The sequence below is a fragment of the Manis pentadactyla genome, chromosome 1, assembly GCF_030020395.1.
Source record: "Manis pentadactyla isolate mManPen7 chromosome 1, mManPen7.hap1, whole genome shotgun sequence".
NCBI lineage: Eukaryota > Metazoa > Chordata > Mammalia > Pholidota > Manidae > Manis > Manis pentadactyla.
The window spans coordinates 47,612,662-47,627,392 of record NC_080019.1 but is presented as its reverse complement, the minus strand read 5'-3'; the positions used below and the strand labels follow the sequence as shown (position 1 = coordinate 47,627,392).

At 42.1% G+C, this 14,731-nt stretch overlaps 1 pseudogene; it reads right to left on the bottom strand.

The window, feature by feature from the left end:
* Positions 1-11,483: 11,483 nt before the first annotated feature.
* On the bottom strand, positions 11,484-11,574 carry LOC118919442 (U6 spliceosomal RNA; annotated as a pseudogene).
* Positions 11,575-14,731: the final 3,157 nt, after the last annotated feature.

The window sequence follows — 14,731 nt, the reverse complement described above, 5'->3', positions numbered from 1 at the left end:
GTAGGTCTGTTTTGAGCATTTTGATGTACCTCCTACTGCTTTCCACAGTGGTTGAACTATTTACATTCCCACCAGCAGTGTAGGAGGGTTTCCCTTTCTTCACAGCCTCGCCAACATTTGTTGTTGTTTGTCTTTTGGATGGCAGCCATCCTTACTGGTGTGAGGTGATACCTCATTGTAGTTTTAATTTGCATTTCTCTGATAATTAGCGATGTGGAGCATCTTTTCATGTGTCTGTTGGCCATCTGTATTTCTTTTTTGGAGAACTGTCTGTTCAGTTCCTCTGCCCATTTTTTAATTGGGTTATTTGTTTTTTGTTTCTTGAGGCATGTGAGCTCTTTATATATTCTGGACATCAAGCCTTTATCGGATGTGTCCTTTTCAAATATATTCTCCCATACTGTAGGGTTCCTTTTTGTTCTATTGATGGTGTCTTTTGCTGTACAGAAGCTTTTCAGCTTAATATAGTCTCACTTACTCATTTTTGCTGTTGTTTTCCTTGCCTGGGGAGATATGTTCAAGAAGAGGTCACTCATGTTTATGTCTAAGAGGTTTTTGCCTATGTTTTCTTCCAAGAGTTTAATGGTTTCATGACTTACATTCAGGTCTTTGATCCATTTTGAGTTTAGTTTTGTATATGGGGTTAGACAATGGTTCAGCTTCATTCTCCTACATGTAGCTGTCCAGTTTTGCCAGCACCATCTGTTGAAGAGACTGTCATTTCGCCATTGTATGTCCATGGCTCCTTTATCAAATATTAATTGACCATATATGTCTGGGTTAATGTCTGGATTCTCTTGTCTGTTCCATTGGTCTGTGGCTCTGCTCTTGTGCCAGTACCAAATTGTCTTGATTACTATGGCTTTATAGTAGAGCTTGAAGTTGGGGAGTGAGATCCCCCCTACTTTATTCTTCTTTCTCAGGATTGCTTTGGCTATTCGGGGTCTTTGGTGTTTCCATATGAATTTTTGAATTATTTGTTCCAGTTCATTGAAGAATGTTGCTGGTAGTTTCATAGGGATTGCATCAAATCTGTATATTGCTTTGGGCAGGATGGCCATTTCGACGATATTAATTCTTCCTAGCCAAGAGCATGGGATGAGTTTCCATCTGTTAGTGTCCCCTTTAATTTCTCTTAAGAGTGACTTGTAGTTTTCAGAGTATAAGTCTTTCACTTCCTTGGTTAGGTTTATTTCTAGGTATTTTATTTTTTTTGATGCAATTGTGAATGGAGTAGTTTTCCTGATTTCTCTTTCTGTTGGTTCATTGTTAGTATATAGGAAAGCCACAGATTTCTGTGTGTTGATTTTGTATCCGGCAACTTTGCTGCATTCCGATATCAGTTCTAGTAGTTTTTGGGTGGAGTCTTTAGGGTTTTTTATGTACAGTATCATGTCATCTGCAAATAGTGACAGTTTAACTTCTTCTTTACCAATCTGGATTTTTTTGTTTTATCTGATTGCTGTGGCTAGGACCTCCAGTACAATGTTAAATAACAGTGGAGAGAGTGGGCATCCCTGTGTAGTTTCCGATCTCAGAGGAAATGCTTTCAGCTTCTCGCTGTTCAATATAATGTTGGTTGTGGGTTTATCATAGATGGCCTTTATTATGTTGAGGTGCTTGCCCTCTATTCCCATTTTGCTGAGAGTTTTTATCGTGAATGGATGTTGAACTTTGTCAAATGCTTTTTCAGCATCTATGGAGATGATCATGTGGTTTTTGTCTTTCTTTTTGTTGATGTGTTGATGTTGGTGGACTTTCGAATGTTGTACCATCCTTGCATCCCTGGGATGAATCCCACTTGGTCATGGTGTATGATCCTTTTGATGTATTTTTGAATTCGGTTTGCTAATATTTTGTTGAGTATTTTTGCATCTATGTTCATCAGGGATATTGGTCTGTAGTTTTCTTTTTTGGTGGGGTCTTTGCCTGGTTTTGGTATTAGGGTGATGTTAGCTTCATAGAATGAGTTTGGTAGTATCCCCTCCTCCTCTATTTTTTGGAAAACTCTAAGGAGAATGGGTATTATGTCTTCCCTGTATGTCTGATAAAATTCCGAGGTAAATCCATCTGGCCCGGGGGTTTTGTTCTTTGGTAGTTTTTTGATTACCGCTTCAATTTAGTTGCTGGTAATTGGTCTGTTTAGATTTTCTGTTTCTTTCTGGGTCAGTCTTGGAAGGTTGTATTTTTCTAGGAAGTTGTCCATTTCTCCTAGGTTTCCCAGCTTGTTAGCATATAGGTTTTCATAGTATTCTCCAATAATTCTTTGCATTTCCGTGGGGTCCATCGTGATTTTTCCTTTCTCGTTTCTGATACTGTTGATTTGTGTTGACTCTGTTTTCTTCTTAATAAGTCTGGCTAGAGGCTTATCTATTTTGTTTATTTTCTCGAAGAACCAGCTCTTGGTTTCATTGATTTTTACTATTGTTTTATTCTTCACAATTTCATTTATTTCTTCTCTGATGTTTATTATGTCCCTCCTTCTGCTGACCTTAGGCCTCATTTGTTCTTCTTTTTCCAATTTCAATAATTGTGACATTAGACCGTTCATTTGGGATTGTTCTTCCTTTTTTAAATATGCTTGCATTGCTATATACTTTCCTCTTCAGACTGCTTTTCCTGCATCCCACAGAAGTTGGGGCTTAGTGTTGTTGTTGTCATTTGTTTCCATATATTGCTGGATCTCCATTTTGATTTGGTCATTGATCCATTGATTATTTAGGAGAATGTTGTTAAGCCTCCATGTGTTTGTGAGCCTCTTTGCTTTCTTTGTACAGTTTATTTCTAGTTTTATGCCTTTGTGGTCTGAAAAGTTGGTTGGTAGGATTTCAATCTTTTGGAATTTTCTGAGGCTCTTTTTGTGGCCTCGTATGTGGTCTATTCTGGAGAATGTTCCATGTGCACTTGAGAAGAATGTATATCCTGTTGCTTTTGGATGTAGAGTTCTATAGATGTCTATTAGGTCCATCTGCTCTACTGTATTTTTCAGTGCTTCCGTGTCCTTACTTATTTTCTGCCCGTTGGATCTATCCTTTGTGGTGAGTGGTGTGTTGAAGTCTCCTAGAATGAGTGCATTGCATTCTATATCCCACTTTAGTTCTGTTAGTATTTGTTTCACATATGCTGGTGCTCCTGTGTTGGGTGTATATATATTTAGAATGGTTATATCCTCCTGTTTGACTGAGCCCTTTATCATTATGTAGTGTCCTTCTCTATCTCTTGTTACTTTTTTTGTTCTGAAGTCTATTTTGTCTGATATTAGTACTGCAACCCCTGCTTTCTTCTCGCTGTTGTTTGCTTGAAATATGTTTTTCCATCCCTTGACTTTTAGTCTGTACATGTCTTTGGGTTTGAGGTGAGTTTCTTGTAAGCAGCATATAGATGGGTCTTGCTTTTTTATCCATTCTATTACTCTGTGTCTTTTGATTGATGCATTCAGCCCATCAACATTTAGGGTGACTATTGAAAAATATGTATTTATTGCCATTGCAGGCTTTAAATTCGTGGTTACCAAAGGTTCAAGGTTAGCCTCTTTAGTATCTTACTGCCTAACTTAGCTCGCTTATGGAGCTGTTATATACACTGTCTGGTGATTCTTTTCTTCTCTCCCTTCTTATTCCTCCTCCTCCATTCTTCATATGTTGGGTGTTTTGTTCTGTGTTCTTTCTAGGAGTGCTCCCATCTAGAGCAGTCCCTGTAAGATGTCCTGTGGAGGTGGTTTGTGGGAAGCAAATTCCCTCAGCTTTTGTTTGTCTGGGAATTGTTTAATCCCACCGTCATATTTGAATGATAGTCGTGCTGGATACAGTATCCTTGGTTCAAGGCAATTCTGTTTCATTGTATTAAATATATCATGCCATTCTCTTCTGGCCTGTAGGGTTTCTGTTGAGAAGTCTGACGTTAGCCTGATGGGTTTTCCTTTATAGGTGACCTTTTTCTCTCTAGCTGCCTTTAACACTCTTTCCTTGTCCTTGATCTTTGCCATTTTAATTATTATGTGTCTTGGTGTTGTGCTCCTTGGTTCCTTTCTGTTGCGGGTTCTGTGTATTTCCGTGGTCTGTTCGATTATTTCCTCCCCCAGTTTGGGGAAGTTTTCAGCAATTATTTCTTCTAAGATACTTTCCATCTCATTTCCTCTCTCTTCTTCTTCTGGAACCCCTATAATACAGATATTGTTCCTTTTGGATTGGTCACACAGTTCTCTTAATATTGTTTCATTCCTGGAGATCCTTTTGTCTCTCTCTATGTCAGCTTCTATGCGTTCCTGTTCTCTGGTTTCAATTCCATCAATGGCCTCTTGCATCCTATCCATTCTGCTTATAAACCCTTCCAGAGTTTGTTTCATTTCTGCAATCTCCTTTCTGGCATCTGTGATCTCCCTCCGGACTTCATCCCATTTCTCTTGCGTATTTCTCTGCATCTCTGTCAGCATGTTTATGATTCTTATTTTGAATTCTTTGTCAGGAAGACTGGTTCGGTCTGTCTCCTTCTCTGGTGTTGTCTCTGTGATCTTTGTCTGCCTGTAGCTTTGCCTTTTCATGGTGATAGGAATAGTTTGCAGAGGTGGGACGAGTGACGGCTGGAAGAACTTCCCTTCTTGTTGGTTTGTGGCCCTCCTCTCCTGGGAGAACATCAACCTCTAGTGGCTTGTGCTGGGCAGCTGTGCGCAGACAGGGTTTCTGCTTCCTGCCCGGCTGCTATCGAGTTTATCTCCGCTGTTGCTGTGGGCGTGGCCTGGTTCGGGCAGCTGCTACAAAGTGGTGGAGTCGCGTTGGAGGGGGAGCGGCCTGGAGGCTATTTATCTCCGTAAGGGGCCTCCCTGCTCTCTGCAGCCCAGGGGTTAGGGTGCCCAGAGATCCCCGGATTCCCTACCTCTGGATTAAGTGTCCCGCCCTGCCCCTTTAAGACTTCCAAAAAGCACCCGCCTGAACAAAACAACGACCACAAAAAAAAAAGGTGGCCTCTCGTTTTTCTTTATTCTCTGGCGCCAGCCTCAGGCATCTGCTCACCGGTCTTGCTGCCCTGTTTCCCTAGTATTGTGGTCCCTATCCCTTTAAGACTTCCAAAAAGCGCTCGCCAAAACAAAACAGAAAAATAAAATGGTCGCTTTCTTTTCTTATGTCCTCCAGTGCCCGGCCTCCGGTGCCCACTCACTGTTCTTGCTGCCCTATTTCCCTAGTATCCAGGGCCCCCCACGTACGCACTGTGTCTGCACTCTGGCCCGGATGGCTGGGGCTGGGTGTTCGGCAGTCCTGGGCTCCATCTCCCTCCCGCTCTGCCTATTCTTCTCCGCCGGGAGTTGGGGGCATGGGCGCTCGGCTCCCGCCGGGCCGGGGCTTGTATCTTACTCCCTTCGAGAGGTGCTGGGTTCTCTCAGGTGCGGATGTGGTCTGGATATTGTCCTGTGTCCTCTGGTCTTTATTCTAGGAAGGGTTGTCTTTGTTATATTTTCATAGATATATGTGGTTTTGGGAAGAGATTTCTGCTGCTCTACTCAGGCTGCCATCTTCCGCCCCTCTCATTTCATTTTTTAATGCTTTCTATGCCTATAAACATTTTTCCTTCTGTGAGGCTGGTGAAGTGCCTCTCTACTTGTAAGATGGGATGCTGCCTGACCATGAATTATTTTATAAAGCCAATTAGATCTTCAAATTTACTTGGTTGAATTTTGTTTTTTAACAAATGCAACCTTTTGCAACCTCAGATAAAGGGCATCTATGAGAAACCCTAAAGCTTACATGGTTCTTCATGATGAAAGAAAGTGCTTTTCCCAAAAGCGGGAACAAGGCATAGAAGGTTCACTCTTACCACTTCCACCTGCCATTGTCCTAGAGGTCATAACAAGTTCAGTAAAGCAACAAAAATAAATAAAAGCCACAAGCACTAGGCAAGAAGTAAAACCATGTCTATTTATAAACAATAGGCTTGTGAATAAAGAAAATCCTAAGGAATCTTTAAGAAGTTACTAAAACTAATAGGTGAGTTTAGCAAAGTCACAGAACACAGTTCAATATATAAAAAGCAATTTCTGTCACAAATAATTAGGAAATAAACAATTTTAAGGATACCATTTACAATAGTATCAAAAAACATAAAATATACAGATACAAATTTAATGAAAGACGTACAAGACTTCTGCTGAAAGACTACAGAAAAATTCAGAGCAGATTAAAGATCAATGGACTAAAAGAGAAGAGCAATCACATGTTCATTTCAATAAAAGAAAAAATCATTTAACAAATTTCAGTGCCTGTTTGTGATCAGAAATTTATCTTAGAAAACTGGTGTAAAAGGGAACCCAGTTAAGCAGAGCTGCCAAAAGCACATAGTAAATGTTCAATTGTGTATGACTCGGCGATAAACTACCCCGAAATATGGCGGCTTACAACCACAAAAATTTACATCTTTTATGATTCTGTAGGTCGTGATTTTGGGTGGTGGTCAGAGCTGCGGGTCAGATTTTTCTGATCCACGTGGCATTGTCTGGTTCACTCACTCACTGATACATTCAGATGGTGAGTGGGCTTGGCAGGAAGGTCCCAGAAGGCTTCACCCTGAAAGAGGCCGGTTCCTCAGGCTTCTCTGCATGTCCTCTCCTGCTCCATGTGCCTTCTCCTCATCCATAGTCTCTCCTGAGTTTCTTTATGCCCTGGTGCAATCTCCTGAAGGCCAAGCAGTCTCCTAAATGACTTCCATCACATTCCACTGGTCAAAGCAAGTCATAGGTCAGCCCAGCATTAAGGGAAGGGGAATATAAACTCAGCTTTTGATGGAAGGAGGGCACACATGTACAGGGAGGGCAGGTGTGATATTGTGATTTTATAATAAACATGTATTTAGCACTCACCCCTGTTTCTGGCAAAGAGCTCCAAAAACTCTTGGAATTTCCTAAGTGTTGAGAAGGATAAAGGTGTCATTTGTTAGGTTAATGAGGTGACTTTTGGAAAGCACCAAGGGATGGGGAATGGTTGCCAGGAGAAAAAACCAGTAAAATAGAGCGTAGGAACTTTCAGTCTTACCCCCAGTCTCCAAGGAGGGGAGAATGCTGGAAGTTGAAGCAATTGCCAATGGCCAGTGATTTAATCAATCATGCCCATGAAGCCTACATACAAGAGGACAAGGGTATGGACAATTTACAGGTTAGTGAGCCAAAGAGCTTCCGCTTGTGGCCCTAGGGGGCCCCAAACTCCACAAAGACAAAATCTCCTTTGTTTGAGACCTTGCCCTATGGATCTCTTCGTCTGGCTGTTGATTCATATCCTTTAGTGTACTTTACAACAGACCAGTAATTTAATGAGTAAACAGGTTTCCTCAGTTCTGAGAGCCTCTAGCAAATTAATCCAATTCACAGAGGAGGTTGTGGGACCCTCCAGTCTGTAGCTGGTCGGTCATAAGCACAGTGACAACCTGGTCATATGATTGGCATCTGAAGCGGAGAGCAATCTTGTGGGACTGAGCCCTTAACCTGTGGAATCTGAAGCTACCTTTGGGTAAACAGTGTCAGAATTAAGTTGAATTCCTGGACACCAAGCCGGTGGCTTGTTAGTGTGGAGAAACCCCCTCCCCACACATGGGATTGTAGGACCCATCAGCAGAAAGCCATCTGCCACAGTTAATGGGTGAGAAGATGAATGAGCAAATGAATCATCACAATCCCCATTCTGGTTAATGAAGTAAGGAAACCAAGCCCCTGCTTCCTTTTAGCCTGTCTTTCCTTTAAGCAGAACATAAACTGGCAGCAGAAATTTTTATGTATTATTATGTATATATTATGTAGGTCTATATAAACAGCTGTATGGCATTAGTTGAATGTAAAATGTTGGACCACTTTTGGCACCTTCCTCCAGCATCCAGGGAGATGGACTGCCCCCTCTCCTGTTCAGTTTCTTCTTATCCTTCTCTCCAAAATTCAAAACTAAGACCGGAATCTCTTGTTTGTGAGTGAGGAGGCTCTGTGCACTATGCCTACCTTACAGGACCCATAGAAATGAACCTCTAGTAGTAGAAGGTTACAAGTTTGGGGGAATTATTTTTGAGAACTGGGACCTTCCCACAGACCCTGAGAATTTTATCCCACTGATAGCTCCATGTCCTCCAGTTAGAAGGCAAGATCTACTCAAACCCAGTTATTATGTGGACTGCTAAACCTCGGGCCTTAATTGTTACTCTCCAATTTGACTTGAATTCCCTGGTCATCATATCATAGCTCCATAGCTAAAATATAGTAGATAAACCCCAACTCCATCCTAACAAGCCAGGAGTACACAGTGTGAACAGTCTAACCAGAGGGGAGTCTGGGAGAGCCAAAGGCCCTTTATTTTGCTTGTAAAAGAACACAGCCCACTCCAGGAAGCCTGTGACTCAAAACCATGGCAGAAAGCAATGCAGGCGTTTCCATCCATGTATAGGATTTTTCTTCCTTAAGAGGTGGTGTGCAAAAGGAACAAATTAGCAATATTTCCTGGAATTTAGAGCCCAGACAATGCTTCAGGGTTTTGTTATCCTGGGCATTTTGGAGAAAGGTACAGTAAGTATGTCCCTCAGTGCTGGCTGAGCGGGAGAGAGGCTGTGTGAGCCCTGCTTGCTCACAGCGCCACAGTACATGCAGAGTGGCAGCACCAATGTTATATATTTCAGTGAAGAGAATGCCTGTGTGTACCCTGGTGCCCACAGCTTTAATAACGTCCTTATTCCTTCCTCTTTTAGAAGAGAGAAATAATGCATCATTTGAGAGCTAGAAGAGATCCTTGAGATCACGTACTCTCTCATTAACAAAGGAGTTTACGGAGAGCAAGAGAAGTAGAGTGACTCACCCTAGGTCACCAGCTAATTGGAAACGGGGCAACATCAACAAGACTGGTCTCCAGTCTTCTAGTTGTAGAGTTTGTGTGTCACCTAAATATAGAGGGACACCTGCTGACACATTACTGTGTACTTGGTTACAAGCACTTTGATTTTTAAAAATAATCTTAAGTGTACAGGCTCTGGAACTATGCCATCCACTACAGTAGCCACTGGAATGAAGCTAGTGTGACTGAAGAAATGAATTTGTATTTACTTTTTAACATTTAAATGTAACGTACAAACTGTTACTTGATGCAATTATTGGCAAACTTCAAATCTATTTGGAACAACTCAGGTATGTGTATCTTTGTTTTCACTGTAAATTTTATGAAAAATAAATACAGATTGAGTATTTTCAATGAAAATATAGTGATTGAACTGAGATGTACTATAAGTATAAAAAACAGTGGATATCAAAGACTTAACAGTGCAAAATACTACTAATAAACAAAATAAAATAATAAAAAATAAAAATAAGAGTATAAAATAATGTAAAATATCTCAGTAATCTTGATATTGATGACACATTGAAATAATCTTTGGATACACTGGGTTCCATAAAACATGTTAATTTTACCTGCTTTTTACTTTTTAAATGTAGCTACTAAAAAACTAAGATTGCATAGGTGGCTTGCATCTTATTTCTGTTGGACAGTCTAGAGTCAGACTGTCCACATTTAAAGCCCTGCTCTGCTGTGTTACCAGCTCTGCGGCCTTAGGAAAATTATTGGGTAGATTTGAGGATAGAGTGCTTTCTCTGAAAAATAAGAGAGAGAAAGGTGTGAGGATTTCTTTCCCCTTTCCTTCCCTGTTTCTGGCCCTCTCCATGTGATGACATGGTGTTTGGGGCAACGGCAGCCACTTCTACATGATGGGAAGAAATACGGTGAATACACAAAGCCTGGTAAGGGATACACACGGAAGAAAGGGCCAGGGTCCTTGATGCAGGCAGAACGGCTGCACTAGCCTGGAAATTGCCAACCATGCAACTTCTCACTGAGTAGGGAAACAAATTCCCTAATTATTTAAGTCACTGTTCTTTGACATGAAATCATCTGATACAACAGATCAGTGGAATCATTGGGCAACAAGGCATCTGGGATGAGATAAAAGCATGTAGATGCTCTGGTGATGTCCAAAACATAGATGGGTCTGTTCTGCATGGGTAAGAGCAATTAGAGATTGGAATATATGGTGCTTGGGCTGAGAACGTGTGTGGGGCAGACAATTCAACAGAGACGGCAGAGGGAGTGAAACGGGAGAGACATTCAGTCTGGGGGACGGCCAGGACCTCAGCACCTGTCCCCATTGGGACTTCTGCTTGGTTTCAGTAAGGACATGAAAGTTCTGTCTGCTATAGGCCATTACTGGCCATTGCTTTATTAACTGCCCTGAGGAATGAAATGTAAACACTCAATTCAGTGATAGTATACCCTGTAATTCCTTTCAGAGAAGTAAAATGATCATTTTGAGAGAGAGGAAAGCAGAAACCTGAACAAAGAGTGGGGAAATGTAGGATTCATCTGGTCTCTACCACTTAGCAGCCTGGTGACCATAAGCAATTCACTTAACCTCTGGGTCCCAGAATACTCTTACAGCATTTAGGATGCTTTGGGCTGCAAGTAACAGAAAACTCTAAGCAATTCAGAAAATCATTCCTTCACATAACTGGAGGCCCAGAGGTCAGGGGCCACTCAGCATACTTGGAAGCTCACCCAGGTTCTTTCCATCGCTTCAGGCTGTCACCTCAACAGGCTTTATTATTGGGTTAGTCTCAAAATCACAGCAGCAGCTCCAGGAGTCACTTTCAGATGCAGAAATGTTCAGCCTGACTCTTTCTTAGGAGCAAAAGAAACATTCCTAGAGACATTTGGCAAACTTCCTCTCACTTCTCATCTGCCAAAATTGAGTCACATGTCCTTTACTAAGCAATCATTGGGAAGGATTGGGGTTGTCCAGTCAGGATCTATCCTTGAAGCTGGAGATACAGTCACCTTCTTCAAGTCATGTGAGCAGAGGTAGCTATTGAAACAAAATAGAGGTTTAGTTAAAAAAAAATAAGGCAAAAGTGATTGTATCTTCTACAGTCCATATAGTAGATGGAGGCAACGCTGCCCTGGATATCAGATACAGGGCACTTGTGGATATCAAATGAAAGGACCAAATATTCTTTAACAGCTCTGTAGAATGTAAAAGTTAAGGGATGAGCAATGATAGGTCCAGAGGAAGTTGTTTTGGGATGTCATCCAGCTAAGATTGGACATTAGCCCAACGTTTGGTTGGGTTTAAATTTCCCTTTCACATTACTGGAATGGAATGTGAGTGGGCCATCTTGAGTTGCCTATTAAACTGTCTCCATCCTTGATCCACCTTACCTTGATTTCACCAAAACCCAAGAAAATAGAGTGCTTGTAGCTATGATTATTTGAACTTTCAGCTGTAGGAAAGTTTTTCTTCTTTTCACAATTTTACAAAATTCTGGGTTATGGTGTGAATCCACTACATTTTACTGTATTCTCATAAGAGAATTAATATATTGCTTGAGAAAAAAATCTTCTGTCTCCAATTTGTAAGGCTTTAGAGAGGCCAGAGTGGGTCATCCGACACCCTCTCCTTTCATCCTGTGCTTTGTTTTTTTTTTAAATATGGAACACACGAATTTGCGTGTCATCCTGGCACAGGGGCCATGATAATCTTCTCTGTATCATTGAGTGCTGCCAAAGCGAACACTCATCCTGTGTTTTTAAGCAGACCTAGACCTAGTTTTCAGGGTGGTCACATCTTGAAGTCTCATGAGCCCCAGGAATTATTTTCATGCTTGTGGCCTCTGAAGAAAAGAGAGGCCCATCTGACTAAAAGAACATCAGGTGATGTCAGTGTTCTTCTCTGACCAAGCTCAAATGGCACATTTTAATTGAGGATTATACAGTATAAACATTCCTTTTGTGGCAACTTTTAATGATGGTAATAATGATGGTGGTGATATTTTCTGAGCATTTGCAATGTGCCCCTTGCCATGCTAAATGGATTAAATGCTTTACCTTGTTTAATGCTCCCAGAAAACCTGTGGGTTTGGTATTATCATTATTATCCTCATGTTATAGATCAAAGGCTTAGAGATATTAAGCAACTTGCCCCAGGCCACACAATTTTCACCCTCCTTCTCTTCCCTCCCAACCCTGACTCTCATTGCCATGATAATTGCCGTGTAGAGGGACCCGGACTGTCATTGGAGGAGATCTGAGAAATGACCTCTGCCCTGGGTCTCTGCTTAACTCAACATCTTGGTAGAAAATGTATCATTTCGTTCCTTCTCGTTTCAGCATCATCAAGGCCTTTCCAATGCCAGAACCTTCTCTACCCAGATTCCATAACACTTGACTAGGTGTGTCCTTGACCAAACTCCAGTTAGGCTCCTCTAATCCTCCTCCCAACTAGGTCTAGACATCTGGACTTCCATGTCCATTTTGCATGACCCAATTTTAGTAAGAATCTTATCAAGTCCATTTAACCATAATCCCCCATCCTCAGTTCCTGATCACCCTTGATATCTGACCAAATTCCTCTTCTGATAAGCTAATTTCTGATTGACCTGATGTACCTTCAGCAGGAATATGTTAGGTCAGTTTAGCAAAGAATTACTTTACTCTTTCAGTAACTTTCCATACCCTGACCCCCTCACCCTACTCCCTGGCTATAAATCACCGTGTCTCCTCATGGTATTTGAAGTTGAGCCCCATCTCTCTGCCCTACTACAAAGCCCCACTGTGGCAGTCCACCTGAATAATTTGAAGTCTTGCCTTACCAAGTGTCAAGATAACTTTTTCTTTCATGCCCCACAAGTGAACTCTGAGGACAGTGAGGGCCAAAAGTTCCATGCCAAATTATCAGAACCTCTGGGGGTGGGACCCCGGGCATCAATATTTTTTAAATCCAGGTTATTCCAACATGCAGTCAAAGTTGACAATCAGTAATCTGTGACAAAAAGAAATGAGAGATGGTCCTATTTAATGAAAATTCAGTGTTAATGTTGATTTCTCTCCGACACTCTGCCTGCATTGTGGGCAAATTTCCAGGACACCAAATGAATCTGTAGTCCTGAAAGACATGCTCAGTATTAAGAAATCTCAGCATGCACAAGGCTTAGGGCCAAGGTCAATTAACACAATTACATAAGACATCACCAAAAGATTCCTTTAAATTACAAGTATCCCAGACAATAAACCTATCATTAGCTTTACAGGACTTGAGTTTGTAATCATCCTTCCAAAATGTACCTGTACGATTGCTTTTATGTAATTCACAAACATAGGCAAAGCCAGGAGAGCCTATCCTGGTAGGTGTGTGGCTGGAAGGAGGGAAGCGGGGCCTTCTGGGCTTCGTGGTCTGTTTTCCTTATCTGGGTGCTCGGCTCAGAGGAAGTTAGCTTTAATCAGAAGTCTGCAGAGGGTATCAGGGGTGTTAAGTCAGAGTGCCCTGCACTGCATTCTCCTTTCCACACAAGGGTGACACTTACACCTCTACCTCAGCTGAACATGTGATAGGGCCTTTCCTGGCCAGCCTCTCACAGCAAAATATCTGGGGACGTCCTTGGACTCCCCATCTGATATCTGTTGGGTCCAGGCCAACTGTGAGCTCTTAAGATATCTTCCCTTAAGGTCAGTTCCTCTTGCTACAACCTGGACAAGCAAGTGTCCAGGGAAGACACAGCATCTCAGACTCTGATGAACACCCTAGGGTGGAAGGGCCTAGTGTCTGCATAATACATTTCATCAAGCTGAGAAGCAGGCAGGAATATACACACACATGCACACACTTCTGTCTGTGCCCCCACTCTTGGCCCCCACACAGAGAATAACCTACTCAGCCTCTCTTTGTTTGCTGCATTCTTCAGGGTCTCAGAACATAATGATAAAAATAATTACTTTTAGAATGGCAATTTATTGCCACAATCAATTTCTCGGTATTATTTGCAAAATTACCCTTTCAGGAACCCTAGCAACAGAACTGCCAGAACCCAGCCCTCCCTCCTGTTGACCGGGCCAGCATGGAGACCAGAGCCATCTGCTCTGCACAGAGCCTGGGCTCTGGCTCTTTCCATATTGCCAAAGGAAAGAAGTGACCCCAATAAACCTAAAATATTCTCCCTGACCTCACCCAACAAATTTCCAAGACAGCCAGGGCAGTTGATGGGATGGTGCCTCCCTGCAAGGCCCAGGGTGGTGGATTATAGCATTCAGGATGGGGTTTGGAGTCAGATGGACCTGGGGTCTGATCGGAGTTTCTTTGCTTATTAGCACTGTAGCCCTGGCCAGGTGACTCTCTGCATCTCTGCTTACTCACCTGCAATCTAGGAATGAAAATAGCTCACAGGGTTGCTGGAAGCAAAGAAGTCATCACAGGTGGGAGCAGGAGGGGCATGCTGCTTCTTGTTTATTTCACTGTCTCTGTTACCATGCCAGGCACACAGCAGCCACTCAAGATGTTAAGCAAATGACACACATAAAATTTCCTGGCATGCAGTGGAGGTTTAAGAATCTACCATTTCATCTCTTGTTCCTTTGGCCCCTACATCTTGAGTGCACTTTGCCAATAATCTCTCTTTGCTTGCTCCTGAGAGACACATCTAAGCAGAGCAATCCAGGACAAAGTCACATGTGTTATTTGCATATGATTTGCCAAAATTTGTGTGTAATTGGTTTATGCCTGCAGAATCTAATCTCTGGCTGTTTAATTCAAACGCTGAGGTCAGATCATTGAGATATACAGGAAGGTTAGGTCAATCTTCAGTTAATCTTCTTACTTCCCCTTCCATGCTGGCAGTTTTGCCCTGGCAAGTCATGTACCAGAGGTCTCTGAGGAGTGAGGAGATGCTAGAGGAGAAGAG